General features: G+C 39.6%; 1 protein-coding gene and 1 long non-coding RNA gene across 2 annotated transcripts in view; both read left to right on the forward strand.

Annotated features, from left to right (window-relative positions):
- Sdc2 (syndecan 2) overlaps nucleotides 1–15,536 on the forward strand; it is a 118,685-nt gene that overhangs the window by 42,473 nt on the left and 60,676 nt on the right. The window lies entirely within an intron of this gene.
- LOC114709802 lies at nucleotides 6,001–12,893 on the forward strand. The gene is made up of 2 exons (XR_003736984.1): nucleotides 6,001–8,811; nucleotides 8,989–12,893. It is a non-coding gene; the product is annotated as an uncharacterized LOC114709802 (long non-coding RNA).

Here is a 15,536-nt window from a genome sequence, read left to right on the forward strand (position 1 = left end):
GGGCAGTTTCCATGGCAACTTCTTCAGTTACTATGCTTTTATATTTTAGAAGGATCTTCATTGCTGAGGCTGTGAAAGCAGCATTAAGAATTCAATCAAATCTTTGCCATGTGAAAAGCAATTGCTAGAGAGATTCATTTGCCCTAAGCATCATTTTTTTTTTTAAAGCAGCTGGCTGAGTCTATAGTTTTTCAGCTGGGTCAGCCCATTGACCAAGACATTATCTTTGTACTCTGACCTTAAAGGAGATGATTGACATTTACTTTTTTGACATCCTTATGAGAATTATATGGGAGGCAGTTACAAAATAAGCTGTTTTTAGTTGATGCCTGTATTAGCATGTATTCTTTTAAAGTGCCTATTTGAAAATTCTCTATGTTCTTCACATAGTAAACAAATAATTTATTTTGGCCAAAAGACAAAGTCCATACTGTAATCATTTTCTGATTTCCCTTTTGAATTTAAGAGGACAAAGCAAGACTTGTCACTACCTTGCCATAACCAGTGATGAGCATGGAATTTTGCCTAATGCCACATGAACCATTGGAGTCTCTGCAGAAAGTGACATTAAAAGAAGGTCTTTTATCTCCCATGTTTTCAAATACGAAACACATCTCAGCATGGAAAAGAAAACATTAAAATATTCTCTTCAAATACTTTAGTGCTTATTTTTCCTTACTGATCTTCTCAACTAGATTTATGTTTTGTGGGGTTGCCCACATGGTAAAATCTTTACATATTTGTGAGCTCACATTATAATGACTTATTACCTGGTTGAATTTGAAACTTTTAAAAGTTTGTATTAAGATGGAAAGAGCAACATTAGTCTTTGCTTTCTGATAGTGCTTAAGCAAATCAACATATATTAAGGATAGTCAGTACATGCCTGGCACTGTGCAGCAGGAAGCAAAGGAATTATAGGAAATGACTCTGCTCCATTTAAGATGCGTGGTCTGTTTCCTTACTATTAATCCATGTTTTAAAAGCAATATAAAGTACATTTAACTAAGTTTTTACTTTATACCCCATCTTCTTTCATTCTCCCCACTTTTATTTTTTACTTTGTTAAATAGCTTTGGCACGGTTTATACTATAAACTTTATAGCTTTTGCTGGTCATTCCTGGCCTCAGGATTTCCAGTTTTTGAAAATGTCATTTCTGGAACAAGGTACAATTTATCCATGTTCTATTCTCAGGACACCATAGGACATAACTAAGCAGAAGTAGTTCTGATCAATGAATCTGGATGGGAAAAATGGGTCATAATGATACAAGATGTACTCTTAAAGCAGGTCTGTTACATTCAAGTCCATTGAGATAATTATAATTACATCAAGTGCCCAAGAAGTTCCAAGGACTACTAAGAAAAAAGAAAAAAAAAATTTCTTTTTATAATTTTCATTTCATAATTTAACCATAGTTTCTGTTATGAAAATTGCTTATAATTATGCTTTTAGATGCTGTCATATTTGAATGAGAATGTCCCCCATAGGCTCTTGCATTTGAATACTTGACCCCCAGTTGGTGGCACTTTCTGGGGAGGCTTAGGAGTGGTGTTGCTGGAGGAAGTATATCACTGGGGGTCTGGCTTTGAGGTCTCAAAGCCCCTTGCCATCCAGTTTGAGATTTAAGATGTGTCCTTCAGCTTTTGCTCCAGTCCCCATGCCTACCTGTGGCCATGCTTCTGTGATGGTAAAGGACATGCGCCCTCTGATACTATAAACCCAAACAAACCTTCCTTCTCTAAGCTGCCTTGGAAGTGGTGTTTTGTCACAGCAACAGAAAAGTAACTAATATGGATCTACATTCAGAATCTTAAGATGGGAGAAAGGAAAAGAGAAACTCTCATCGGCTCAGCCTTGACAAGTGGAAAAAGTCAGACACTTTCAACTGGGCGTTTCCTAGGTTCACCTACCCCTTTCTAGGAGGTCACTCTTGTGGAGAGAGTGGTCCCTAGAGCTACTCCTTCACCTTATAAACACATTTCTTTTTCAAACCGCTGTGGCTCATCAAAACCAGGACTTAAAATTCAGCGCTGTTTATTTTATCTTTCCAGCAGTGATTTTCTTTTTCCAGATGAAGAGTTGTCCTCTTGGCCTTCAGTGAAGTAAGTTGTACAGCAGCACTGAAATGGAGGCATTCAAATACAAGCTGAGAAAAAGCAAACCAGTTTATCAGAAAAGTCTCAGCCCACATAGGCCAAAGGGATCATTGAATTCTCCATTTTCCTTGATGGAAGAATATAGAGGACAGCCTTGGGGAATCATTTTCTTACCTGCTTTTGGTTTTTTTGATTTCCAATTCATCTCTCTTTCTGTAGGAAATATCAAATATTTACTCCAGTACAAGAAAAAGCTTTGAAATGTCCCTCTCATGGAACATTGAATGTGAGTGTGTTCCTGTCTTTGAAGTATAGTTATTTCATTGATTCAAAATGCACTTACCATGGGTAAACAAAACGTGCTGAACACACAGAGTAGAGCAGGTAGATGTGATGGTGTACCCCTCTATCCCAGCACTCAGGAGTCTGAGTCACAAGGATTTTGAATTAAAGGCCTTTCTGCCTATGCAGTAAAACATTGTCAAAAAAAATTTTTTTTAAGAAAAGAAAAATTGACATTCACTACCACTGAGGTAAAATTGAAGAACATTATACTAATTGAAAGAAGCCAGAGAAGGGAAGCCCAGAAACTTATTATATGAGGTATCTAGAATAGTTACATTTACAGAAAACTTGTTATGTGAGGTACCTAGAATAGTTACATTTATAGAAATAGAAGATTCAGTGGGGGATTCAGGGACTGGGAGAAGAGAACCAAAGGTTCCTGTTTGATGGTTTTACAAGTTTCAGTGTAGCAAGATGAAGAAAGTCCATAATATAGATTCGATGGTGGTTGTACAACAGTATGGATGTCCATCATGCTCCTGAACTCTACCAAAGCACAGCATCCTGTGAATGAACCTATCCTTTTCCAGCATGACTTCTGCTCTTTTTCCAATCCAACACAGCCCTTCCATCTTGGCCAGTTCTTCCACATGCTTCATGTCTTGTGCGTGTACCTCTTGTTTTACAGTCCACATCATTTTTCCATCTTGGAATCGAAATTCAAAGAGGTTGTGGGCTCTGCACTTTAACCTTTGCAGCACCAGCACAGCAAACCATACTTAATGAATGTTTTGGGTAAGGAGGAGGCTCTGAAGTTGGAAGCTGACATGGCTAATGCCTTTTTAATTGAAGGTTATTAATGCCTCTTCAATGGTGAAGGGTGGTGTGCTGTTTACAGCAGAGAATGAATAAAAGCTCAAGAGTTTTTCTAGTGGTCCTAAAGAATTGTCAGGTTATTGCCCTGTATATCTGACTTAGCATTGCAGAGAGATGAGAAGTGGGGGGCATGCAGCATCCATTGAAGAGACAAGGATGTGGTTTCAAGGGAGACTCCATGGCTTGAGTAAATGCATTCACTAAATAAATTTCTTCTCTTCCTCTGTACAGAAAGTTTCCTTTCTGCCTAGAATAGTAGTGAGAATGATGATCATATTCCTAATTTTTAATACATGTTCCCTGGGTTAATTATTAATTACCCCCTTTTCATTCTATAGAGTGTTCTTTAGAATGGTAATGTTCTGTTATGGTAATTTTATTACTATAAAAATCATAAGTAGGACTGTGTAGAGAGAATCAGTTATAATGAAGAGGTAGAGGAAAGACAAAGGGTAAGCTAGGCTGGTAGATTCAAATGGAACTGGGAAAGAACTATGTAGTCTGGCATGTTGGATAGTTTTGGGGTGGAAAGATAGACTTTTGTTTATTAAAAGTCAAAAAATATTTGACTTTTAATTATGCTAATCTAATATGCCAAGTGCTTGGACTGCCCAGAATCAAGGAAAGACTTTTAATTAGTAGCAGTGTAGTTCAGACTAACAGACCAATATGTTTAGAGAATGCTACAGACGTTTTTTGTGGCTCAGAGACAAATTAATTGGAACATACAGATTTGTGTACACATCTTTTATTTTCTTCTTGTATTTTCACTTTTATGTTGGTTTGCATTCTTGTGAGGCAGAGTTTTGCTGTGTAGACCAGGCTGACCCTCAGACTTGTGGCCATCTTTTCCCTTGGAACTATAGGCATGACCCACCATTTCCAGATGATTTTTTTTGTAACTATGGAAACCAACTTGGCTTATTAAAATTCTATTTGATAGTGTATTTGAGTTAGATAATTGTACAGTGGAAATTCAGTACTGATTAATATTATCTAGTAGGTAATGCTAGGAGAAGCCAGGTTGGATCATAAAATTTATATATATATATATATATATATATATATATATATGTGGAATATCAGGCAATAGGAACAAAATGAGTGTTTTAAAATCAAGTATCACTTAGAGGATGTTTATGATAAAAGTTTCAGTTTAAACCAATTTGAGCTATGTGCTGGCTAGTCTTATGTTGACTTGAAACACAAACTAGAGTTATCTGAAAGGAGGGAACATTAATTAAGAAAATGCCTTTATAAGATCTAATTATAAGGCATTTTCTTAATTAGTTATTGATGAGAGAGGGCCCAGCTCATTGTGGGTGGTGCCATCCCTAGGCTGGTGGTCCTGGTTTCTGTACGGAAGCAGGCTGAGCAAGCCAGTAAATAGCACCCCTCCATGGTCTCCGCATCAGCTTCTGCCTCCAGGTTTCTTCCCTGTTTGAGTTCCAGTCCTGACTTCCTTTGATGATGAACAGCAATATGGAAGTGTAAGCCAAATAAACTCTTCATTTTTAAACTTGCTTTTTGGTCATGGCGTTTCATCACAATAATAGAAACCCTAACTAGGGCAGGCTAATTTTATATGAAGGTATTATATCAGTTGAAATAAATGGAAAGACAAGACACAGGGTCTTTCATTGTTAATCCGCTCAGTAGCAGTTCACTTTTTTTCCACTCCATTGTCCTTGCAGCAGAGACCCTTTAGGTTGTCCTGTTTTAATCACAACAGTGTTTATGTATTTATGTGTATGAGTGGGTATTAGATATGTGTATAAAGTTATATGTGTTTTAAAAGTAAATATAAAGTATTTTCAAAAGTTACCCAACAATACTGCACTGTGTTTTGAAACACTTTATGATTTTAAAAAGAACAATCCACCTCAAGAGATCCACAGAGCTTTTTCAGGGTGAGGAAGAAACAGACTTACTCTAGGTATAACTGGAAGGATGAAATTGGACTTAAAGTCAGGTCTTTAACTTTCTCCTATGTATTCTAGGCTTGAGACTGCTTCTTAAACCTCTTCACAGTATATTCAGAGAGAATTGGGGTTTTTTTTAGACGTTCTTTACTATTTAATTTTACTTTGGGTTTATGCCACACTTGTCCTTTTTAGAAGAGAAAGAACCAAGGTTCTTTTGGGTCCATTCAATGTGGTTACTCATCTTCAGTGCATACTTACTGGTGTAAAATTCTGACTATCTTAGAGGTGAACCAGAGAAGTGAAGGATGCCTTCCTGCTACATTCCTTGGGTTACCACTCTTCAGAACCCTTCTTGCCGACTACCTTCTCCACTTAACCTCCACTTGAAAGCCATTGACTCACCCTAAAGAACAAACCCGAATGCTTCTCTGTCACTGGTGCTTCCTCCATCTACTGTGGTAACTGCTCTTTTTTCTCCTGCGACACTTCAGATTTCTCCTTTGGCCCTTATTACCTACTGCTTTATACAGTGTTTGTTTGCCTTTCTTCTATTTCTCCTACACAGCCCTGTGAGCTCCTCAAGGGCAGGAGTTCCCTCATTCATCCTGATGTGTCTGCTATATTTAGCTCAGTACAACCCTAGGAAATTCTGTGCCTTTTTATGAATTTCCTTAGTAAGTGACTAGGTTTAGAGGTAGTTACACACACTCAACAGAGAAGAGGCAACTATAGATTTTTTGGTTTTTCAAGATAGGGTTTCTCTGTGTAGCTTTGGTGCCTGTCCTGGATCTCGCTCTATAGACCAGGCTGGCCTTGAACTCACAGAGATCTTCCTGGCTCTGCCTCCCGAGTGCTGGGATTAAAGGCATGTACCACCATTGCCAGGCTTACAACTGTAGATTTTTAAGGCATGTGGATGTTACAGAGAACCTTATGTTAGTGTAATTATCGCCTGGTTGTGCATAATTAAGAAACATAATTGCATATATATTTTTTTGCAGTTAGTTATTGTGCATTATTTGATGACTGTGCTACATTTTATGGACCTACCCTTTCATGAAATCACGTAGGTGATTTTGGGTATGTTCCTGTGAAGAGGTGCAGAGGTGGGTTCCTTCTAGAAGCTCAGTGATCTGTCTCCTTATGTTTCCAGTATATCCTGATGGTCTGAGTTGGAGCATAGCTGACTAGCTTTGTTCCTGTGACTTCTGTGTTAACTGAGACGGGTTTTACTATTGCAGCTCTGCTCTGCTTACGATGCAGTTCTGGAACTATCTTTGTGTTTTGTTGTTGTTTTAAGTAGCGAAGTCTTCGGTGGCTTGTGAGAGTTCTACTTGTGTAATCTCTGTTTACTGAATGTTGACATGTACATTTTACCGCCAGTTCTCTCAGTCCTATAGCTTTTAGCCTGTCTCGTGACTTCTCCCCTCCTGCCCCCATTACCAAAGACATTCTGATGTCGCGACTCAGACAAAAATTAACCAAGAGAGACATCAGAATAGAACACTATCTGGGAATAAAGGAGTTTGATGTAGGCCTTTTGAAAATCTAAGATGTAGGCAGACAGAAGGGAGATGGTTCTTTCACAGAAGTGAGAAACAGAACAAAGGCCAAAGCAAGGATGAAAACATAGCATTCAAAAGGAGTGTGGCAACAGATTCATAACCACGTTCCAGTGGAAGTCTGATCTCTGTAGCGCTGTGAGTGCCTTAGAGCCCAGGAAGCTAGGCAGTCCTTCACATACCTGCTTCTCCCTACATGAAATTCTGTCCACTGAGGATATATCCAGGAATCTGCATCTCTAGCAGGCATCTAAGTGAGCTCAGAATGATGGAATCCTGCTTTAGGGAACCACTGTGGCTCAGGTGCAGAGCCCATACTTCTGCAGCTCTGGGAGCTCGCAGCGGAGTCTTCAGATTTAAGAGGAGAAGGCTATGCTATCTCTGGAAGATTCCTTCCGGGCTGCTGAGGAATCATCAGAGGCTACCATGTGGGAGGGGAGTAGCAAGCAGAAATTCAAGGTAGAACTTTTCCAGGGCTGAAGATATGGATAGCTAAGAACTGCTGAGAAATTCCAAAGAACTTTTCTTATTCTTCTTTTTTACATTTGTCATTCATTAAAATGTTTTTAGAAAGACAAGCTTTTTAATCCATTCTTCCAAAGTTCTTATAAAAGAGCCTCATAGATATTTCAAGTAACCTCAGGTCAGAGATTGAGCCCGAAGAGAGGTTTGACTTGGGATCCATGAACCCTAAATGTACTGGAGGCCATTGAACCAGTTCCCCGAAATAGTAGAATGGTGCAGACATTTGTTTTATGGGGAGAGGAGCTGTAGCCTTGACCTCATCCTCAAAGATACCCTCACTGAGATTTGTCAAAGAATACAGAGCTACTGGGAGTTGTAGTTGGGGAAGGAATGGCTGTCTGTCTTGTAGAAAATGTTCCATTTGTTTCTCTGTGGGTGGGCCGCCATCATTAATAATTGGGAAAGAGGAAGAGAAAAAGAAGCATTTTGTGGCATATATGATAATTTTTTTTATTCCTTGTGCAGCTCTTTCAGTGATTTTGGCTGAAGTACAAAGAGATAGCAATTTTAGCAGCAGAGAGGTGAATTACTATCAGGTTTGGCACTGAGGGGAAAAAGCTGGTGTGAGAAGCAGGATCATGTGTGAAAGGGTTCCTCAAGTGTTTCATGATAAAGATTCATCAGAACAGTTAGCCCTCTAACCAGGCTACAGTCTCTGGCTTCTGATTCCTTTGTGGAATTAAAAATGCTTTTAGGAAGAGGCACTAAACAAGCCTTTTGTTTGGATTTCCATATATAGATTTATGGACCTGGTGAGCATCCTGCTGTGAACTCCCTCTGCCGATGGCAACCATCACAATGAACAAAGCTTTTCTGAATTGGCACTTCCACGAACCCTGTAGGCTGCGATATTGGGTGTGACAATTTTTAAAAGCCACTGTGCTAGAATGAAAACAGGTCATTTCTAAATGGTCTTTTGATTTGCAAAACCTCTTTGTGTCAGACTGAATAGTCTCATATCTGAGTTGGAGGCGGGGAGATGCTGACCACTTTCAATTTATTATTATGTCTTGAAGCTTTGGGTGGACATTTCAGTGGTGGTGCATACCTCCTGTGGAAAGTCTGCTTGCACCTCAAGCCTTAGCCATACATGTGAAAATCCAATTCATTATTTTACATGATAAAAGACTTCTAAAGTTCCACTACAATGTGAGTCACCATGATTGTGGATTTAGAAAGCCTAATTATGACTCCAGCTCACCCATAAACTTGTAGAACACCTCTCCACCGATGCTCTGTACTGGACTATTTTGGGAGGAGTTTTTTAGGTGGCTTTTATGTTAGGCCAGTAGGGATAGTGTTCAATCTTAGAATGGTTGTGAGTTCTCCATAAGAATTATAAATGGAAGAGGGTAGAGACAGTTCAGTGGTTAAGAGCACTCGCTGCTCTTCCAGAGGACCTGAGTTCAGTTCTTAACACCTAGGTCAGGCAGCTCACAACCACCTGTAACTCTAGCTCTGGGCACCTTGTGGCCTCTTGTCTTAATATCTTTTCTGATGAGGGCTGAGTCCTGTGTTTTTCACACCTTTAAGATAGGTGGTTTTTGAGCCGGGCGATGGTGGCGCACGCCTTTAATCCCAGCACTCGGAGGCAGAGCAGGTGGATCTCTGTGAGTTCGAGCAGCTGGATACAAGTGAGTCCAGAAAGCGCAAAGCTAACAGAGAAACCTGTTCGAAAAACAAAAAAAAAAAAAAAAAAAAAAAAAAAAGATAGGTGGTTTTGTTGTTGTTGTTGTTTCTTGTGATTTCCAATTATAAAAATAGTTATTAAACATAATAAAGGTGGTTGTAGTATCTGCTGCATGACAGATGTCCCCGCCAAATGAGGACTGTCAAGGAAAAAGACAGGTCTGACAATTACAAATACTTTCTGCTGCAGATACACAGTGTGATCCATCTTGTCAGAGGAGTTATTTTTTGTCTTCAGGCTGGAGTGTGTATTGGGCCATTTTTTTAAACTTGTTTTTAATCTATACTTTATGACATGACTGTGGTACCACCTTTTAGTGAAAGGTATGGAGATCCTGGAAGTGACTATAGCCAGACACAGAGTCAAAGTCTAGTTTAAACTGTCAGTTTTAATGGCGAAAATGTACTTGGCTGTACACATGAAAGAAGTGCAGGCTTGGGAGTTGTGCATGTTACTGGCTTGATGTCAAGTCGTGCCACAGGTAGAGATCCGTGAAAGCGTTGGCCCCATCTCTGTATGTGGAACAGGACGGCCTAGCATATCTTAGCAAGCAGTGCACACAGGGAGTAGATGTGGCGCTTAATGGGGCATCACAGCGTAATTGTGTGGTGTAAGCTTTCCTCTCACCAGCATTTCAGCAAACTGAACTGAAAGCTGCCCAAGAACCTTTTGTCTCCCGTATTGCTATACAAACTGTGTCTGTCAGAAGCGTGTCTTGAGCAGCTGAAGCACAGGATTCCGGACATGGTGCTCAACAGAAGAACCTCTGCACTAAAGCTGAGGAGACATCTTGTAAGGAAAATATAAAAAAGCTGTTGTTTAAAATCAGTTTTGACTATTTACAAATTTCCCTCCTCCATGTTTTCCTCCACAGGTCTTGGCTTAGAGAAAACAAAATAAATCATTTTTATTTTTTCTTACATGTCTGACTTTTGAATTGGACACAGAGGAAATGAAAAAAGGCTAAGAATGGAGTAGCAAAAACCTCATCATGTAGGTAGCTCTGGAAAATGAAGTCTTTGTCTCTGAGAACTATGTGTAGACATTAGTAAATGGTGCAGCACGTGAAGCCATAAGTGGCCCCAGCGCTCTGCGGACGGGCACGTACACAGCTGATGGATAGATAGAAGCAGTTGTCCTCCACCTGATAGGCTAATGGCAGCCAATAATTTGAGGAATGTTTCTTAATTGCCCATTTGTTTCCATTGTTTGTTTAGGGAAGCGTCACCAGATTGTTACCATGGTGTCTCCCATCAAAGGAAATTCAGTATTAGCAGACTTAATATCAATTTCTGGTCTGATGGCAGAATATGTTTGCTTCTCTTTAAAATATGATTTTATTTCGAAATTCAGTGAATAATATTGAGGTATTGATGTTGTAAATTTAATTAGCATATTTAAAACATGCTATTTCTGCAGAAATGTAGTGGTGTGTGCCTTTTTTCACAGACAGACTGGAATTCAACAACCTTTCTAACTCCTCAGTTTTAAGTGTTGAACCTGAAACCTGGGCTTGGAGATAGACCCTTGGAATTTTGGGGTCTCCATGATTCTATAGAGCAGTCCCAAACACAGGGAGCTTCTCTAGGATCGGAGTGGTTCTGCTTCTCAGAAAATCGAAACTCAAAAAGCTTGTCAGAGATCTCAGATTTATAACTAACTGTGCTGCTAAATATAAAAATTAAGCATAGGGAGGAAACTAGGTGTCTGTTCCTAGCTCTTTGAGGTTTTGAGAATAATTATGTTCCAAACACTTATACGGAATATTTAGTCATTTTCAGAGGGAGACAAATTATACTCCAAAATTGAATGGTTGATGGTATTTTCATGATTGATGCAACACTTTTCAAAGATATTATGAAATAGGGGCTTTGATACTCTCCAACAGGTATGTCACTTGCTCAATGACATGGTCTCATTCCTATGTATGCACAGGTCCCCAGAGTCCTTGAGAAATAACTTAGTAAGAGTTCCCAAGAACCAACCTCTGTTCTCTAGGAACGTTGCATCAGAAAAAATTTTTAAAGGTCTAGTTGAAGTATATGCAATTATTCTTTAAAAAAAAAAAAAAGGAACAGTTTATGGGTAGTGGTCCATACCATTCTGTGAGCGTTCTCCCCACAGCCTCCTACACAGGTCTCACCCATGAAATAACAACGGTCAAGTGGCTTCCTACTGATTGTTGTTCTGAGGTATTTTCTAGGTTCTGGATTATTGGCCCTTGGTTTCTTCTGCAGTGTCTATGATCATCTGTCTGGTGAGACCTGCAGGTGTTCCCAGGGCAAGAGATACCTCAAGAGGGATCTGCCTCCTGCTTACACAAGTTCCCACTGGCAATGACAATGAGCAGAGCTACCAGAATAGTAGGTGGCTTTCTCTAGGGAACCTTGCCTGATTCAACAATTTGACTCTGGAGAGGGTGTCTCTCTCCCACACCTACCTTAGTTAGATGGCTTAGACACAGAGTTCATGTCACTGTTTCCAGGGGTTGCATCACATTCCTCCTAGAAATCCCACAAAATCTACCCACTAAATATGAGCGAAAGAGAGTCTGTTCATGCTTGTAATTTTCCTAGTCAAGGCCCATAGTTTTTGGTCTGCATGTATGTGGTGTGGATGTGTGTGTGGTTGCATATATGCTGGGGATGGGGCAAAGGAGTTTATATAAATAACCTTAGGTGTTATTCCTCAGGAGCTTTCCACACTGTTCTTTTAGATAAGTTTTTCCACCGACCTGGAGCTTAGCCAGTCATGTAGGCTGGCTGGCGAGCAAGCCTCATGGATTCTTCCATCTCTACCTCCCCAGAACTACAAAATAATTCAATTACTTGACCAAGTCTTGGGAGTGGTGGGCCCAGGAATAACCCAGGTAGCTGCAGGTCCCCTATCTTAATGATCTTAACAATCATACCTCTGTCACCAAGTGTAACATGATTTCAGGGTGGTTCATTTGGATTCTGATGGGCTTTTCCAGAGATTGCACTTGATTCTAAGTGTGGGCAGGTCATTTTGTAAACACTTGTAAGTGATTCACCAAGAAGACTTTATGAGCACAGCACACTAGGCAGACCTCAGGACTGGGCCATCTCCTTGCTCCCTCTGCTTCCTTTACTCTGGACTTAGATGACATGTTCTCTTGTGCCCATTTCCTTTTTCCTGGAATAGATTTTCTCAGATATCTCTCTTTCTAATCTTTTCTTCCTCCTTCCTATTTTCTGAAATGAGAACAGCCAGTTTCTTGTTGGGCATAGTGTATGGAGCTGCAAGACTCAGGGACTCAAAATTTATGCTGCCTCCCTAAAGTGCTTGAAGACCTCCTGGTTTGGCCCAAACTACTCTCATTGTTCTGCAATAGAATCAGGGGCACATGAATGAGGCTGGCTTTTAATAGGATGCTACTATGTTCTCTATGGACTTAGCCAGAAGCCCTGATTTGTCCAGATCTTATTCAGTCTCACCTCCAGGTCAAATAAGATATGAAATACTGATTCTAATATCTGATATAAAAATATAACCTGTTTTCATTCTGAACTCCATCTTCAGACTATGTTCTGTCCAGAGGCCTGGAATGGTGTTTATCCGTTTGTCTTGATATATGAAAATTCTTGAATCATATCTTGTTATTGATCTTGGCAGAAGTGAGTTTCAAAGTTAAGAGAGCAACAAGTGGTGTCATGTTATCATGCATTTGGCTACATTTTGCCCAACCACTGAGAGAAGGGATTTTTAGCCAGCTATGATTTATTACCATGAAGTCAATTTGCACTTACCTTAAAAAAAAAAGTGACCTTTGAGACAGCTGAATGTGTCAGTTGTTTAAACCAAGAACTAAATCTGTGGACAAGTCTTACATTTGACTTATATATATTAAACTTTGGACTCTCCATTGACTTAAACAAACAAACAAACAAACAAACAAACAAAAAAACCATGAACAATTGTACTGCAAATCTTGGAGAAGTTCCCGAGTTCCAATTAAAGCACAAGCAAAACTGTGGTCAGCTTACCCACTTACGCCCCTTGTAAAAGTTTCTTCTTCCTACTGTAAAGTTAGGTGCTTTACTTCAAACTTTGAGCCTGAATGGGACATGGGTTTGTGGGGGTTGTCACTGACTGGTGGCTTGTGACAGTTTTCTGTATTTTGAAGGACTGGCTTTGTTGGTTTTTGTTGTTGTTGTTTGTGTTTTATTTTTTTTAAACTCCTTGTTCTTTGGAAGGTATACCACTGTTTATTGTTATTTGTTACCTTTCATATAAAGCGATATCCCTCCCGCCATACCTCCCCTCATGTTCGGCCATTAGGAATGTCAAGATTCCCTTGGGCTCTTGGAACATCTTGCTAAAAGAGTAATGTTTCTCTGATTCATTAATCTTCTAAGGGTTTTCTGGTATTGAGTGAAGAAAAATTGTAGGTATTTCAGGAATTCCCGAATGACTGTTTCATAATCAGCCCAGTGAAAAGAAAACTCATTTTAGGCATGGGGTAATACAAGTTGCAATTTTTAACAGTGATACAAAAATCTGAACCATTATTTTTTACATTGAGGAAAAAAATTGCAAAAAAGGTATAAAATTAGCTTTCACTGTGTTTAAAAGAGGGGTATGATTGGGAATATAACTAAGACAGTATCTCTATTGCTCCTAATTTCAGAAAAATCTTAATTGCCAGCGTGTCATTTTGATAGCTGATCTCAGAATACATACTTTGTCCATGCAAGTTGTATACTGTTTTATTTTTATTTTACAACTTTTCTCAGATAATAACTCACTTATTGTAAGAATAATTGGCCCATGTTATGCTTTATAAAGCAAACATTAGCATTAAAATGATGCTGCCTAATGAGTTATCACTATGCCTCTGTTTAATACTTCAGCAGCCTCCTCTCAGGGAGAGAGAAGGGTAGTGGGGTTGTAGAAATGGCTACAAGATACTGGCATCAATATCAGAGCATTTTCCTCGTTCTGCTCATTTTTGCTTTTTTTTTTTTGGCACAAAGAACTACACACACCAATAATAGAGTAGATAATATAGCCATTTATCTCCTTTTAAAAACTCACAGTGCTATTCTCTCTCATTACTTTATTACTTGATATTAAAATGTTGGCTAGATGGTAAGAGCCACTGCTCTTCTGCATCTTGGTAGTTTTACTTGTGATCCTCCTGCCTCCGCCTCCTTCAGCAAATCCTACCGGCGTGCGCCGCCGCCGCCGCCGCCCCCCGCCGCCGCCGCCGCGCCGCCGCCGCCGCCGCCGCCGCCGCCGCCACCACCGGCTCATCTTGGTAGTTTTATATGAAGATTCTTAGTCTGGCTGGCTCTGAGCTCTCTCAGTAATAAGGTAATTAGCTTATGACAGGCAACCCTGGATTTATGCCTGGACTTTCTGAGGAAGTTTATATGATTGCTTTAAATGCAAGATTATGTCTTATGGAAGTGTAAATGCATTTGTTATTTTATAGCCTACCATTTAAAAATTAATTAATTAATTAATTATTATTGAAAATACATTCTTTTCTCATACAGTACATTCCAGCCACAGTTTCTCCTCCCTCTTCTCCTCCTAGACCCCCCCACCCCCACTCTCCTCTCCCTTCTGTCTCTCTTCAGAAAAGAGCAGGCTTGAGAGAGACAACAACCAAACATGACAAAACTACATACAATAAGACAAGGAAGAAGCCTTCACACTGAGGCTGAACAAGGCAATCCAACAGGAAAAAAAGTGTCAAAGACACACCCGCTCCCACAGATGGTCCCACAAAAACACCAAGCTAACAGCCACAACAGAGAACCTGGTGCAGACCTCTGCAGGCCCCATGCTTGGCTCTTCAATATCTGTGAGCCCAGTGCGCACCCTGCTTAGTTGATTCAGTGGGTCATGATTAGAGCCTACCAATTGTAAAGTTATAACGCAGATTACCTTCTAATAAAAAAACTTAAGTTTTTTCAATCTTATTCTTTTAACACTTTTAAAGTATTGGTATATACTTTTAAAAGCTATATTTCTTTGGACACATTTTTAAAAATATGGCTTTGAGTTTTAAAAGGAAAAGAGTAAGTTTTAAACAGGTTGTAGTTTGTGTTCTGACATTTGGTTTTTCAAGTTGATGGTATTATGATGATGTTCATTCTCTGAATAGTTTATCTTTATAATGCAGTTTTTTATTCTTTATCTTTTCATTCACCCCATTTGTACTTTGGCATAGGATTTATAACTTGAGCCTACATGAATAGGATGGGGACCAGATCCCCAGCATCCATTAACGGTTGAACTGGCACCAAGGTCTCATGTTTTGGTCATCCATGCCCTATGATTTTCTTCATTTTTATGTAAAGATAAAGAGAGATCTTTACCTGGGCTACAGGTCTGGCTGTGCCTGCTTGCCTGTTCTCTCCCCAAAATTCCTGCCATGGGTAGAACAGGCTAGTGGGTTAATGTGTGTTTCTCCCGTGCTCAGCTTCTTCCCTCCAGTGGCTTTTGTGGAATGAATTATTTCTGCATACAGTCATTTTTCCTTCCTTTGTTTTTTCCTCCCTTACTTTTTGTGGCTAAGGCTAATTATCCTTTAGGATGAT

Source organism: Peromyscus leucopus, chromosome 20 (genome assembly GCF_004664715.2).
Source record: "Peromyscus leucopus breed LL Stock chromosome 20, UCI_PerLeu_2.1, whole genome shotgun sequence".
Taxonomy (NCBI): Eukaryota; Metazoa; Chordata; class Mammalia; order Rodentia; family Cricetidae; genus Peromyscus; species Peromyscus leucopus.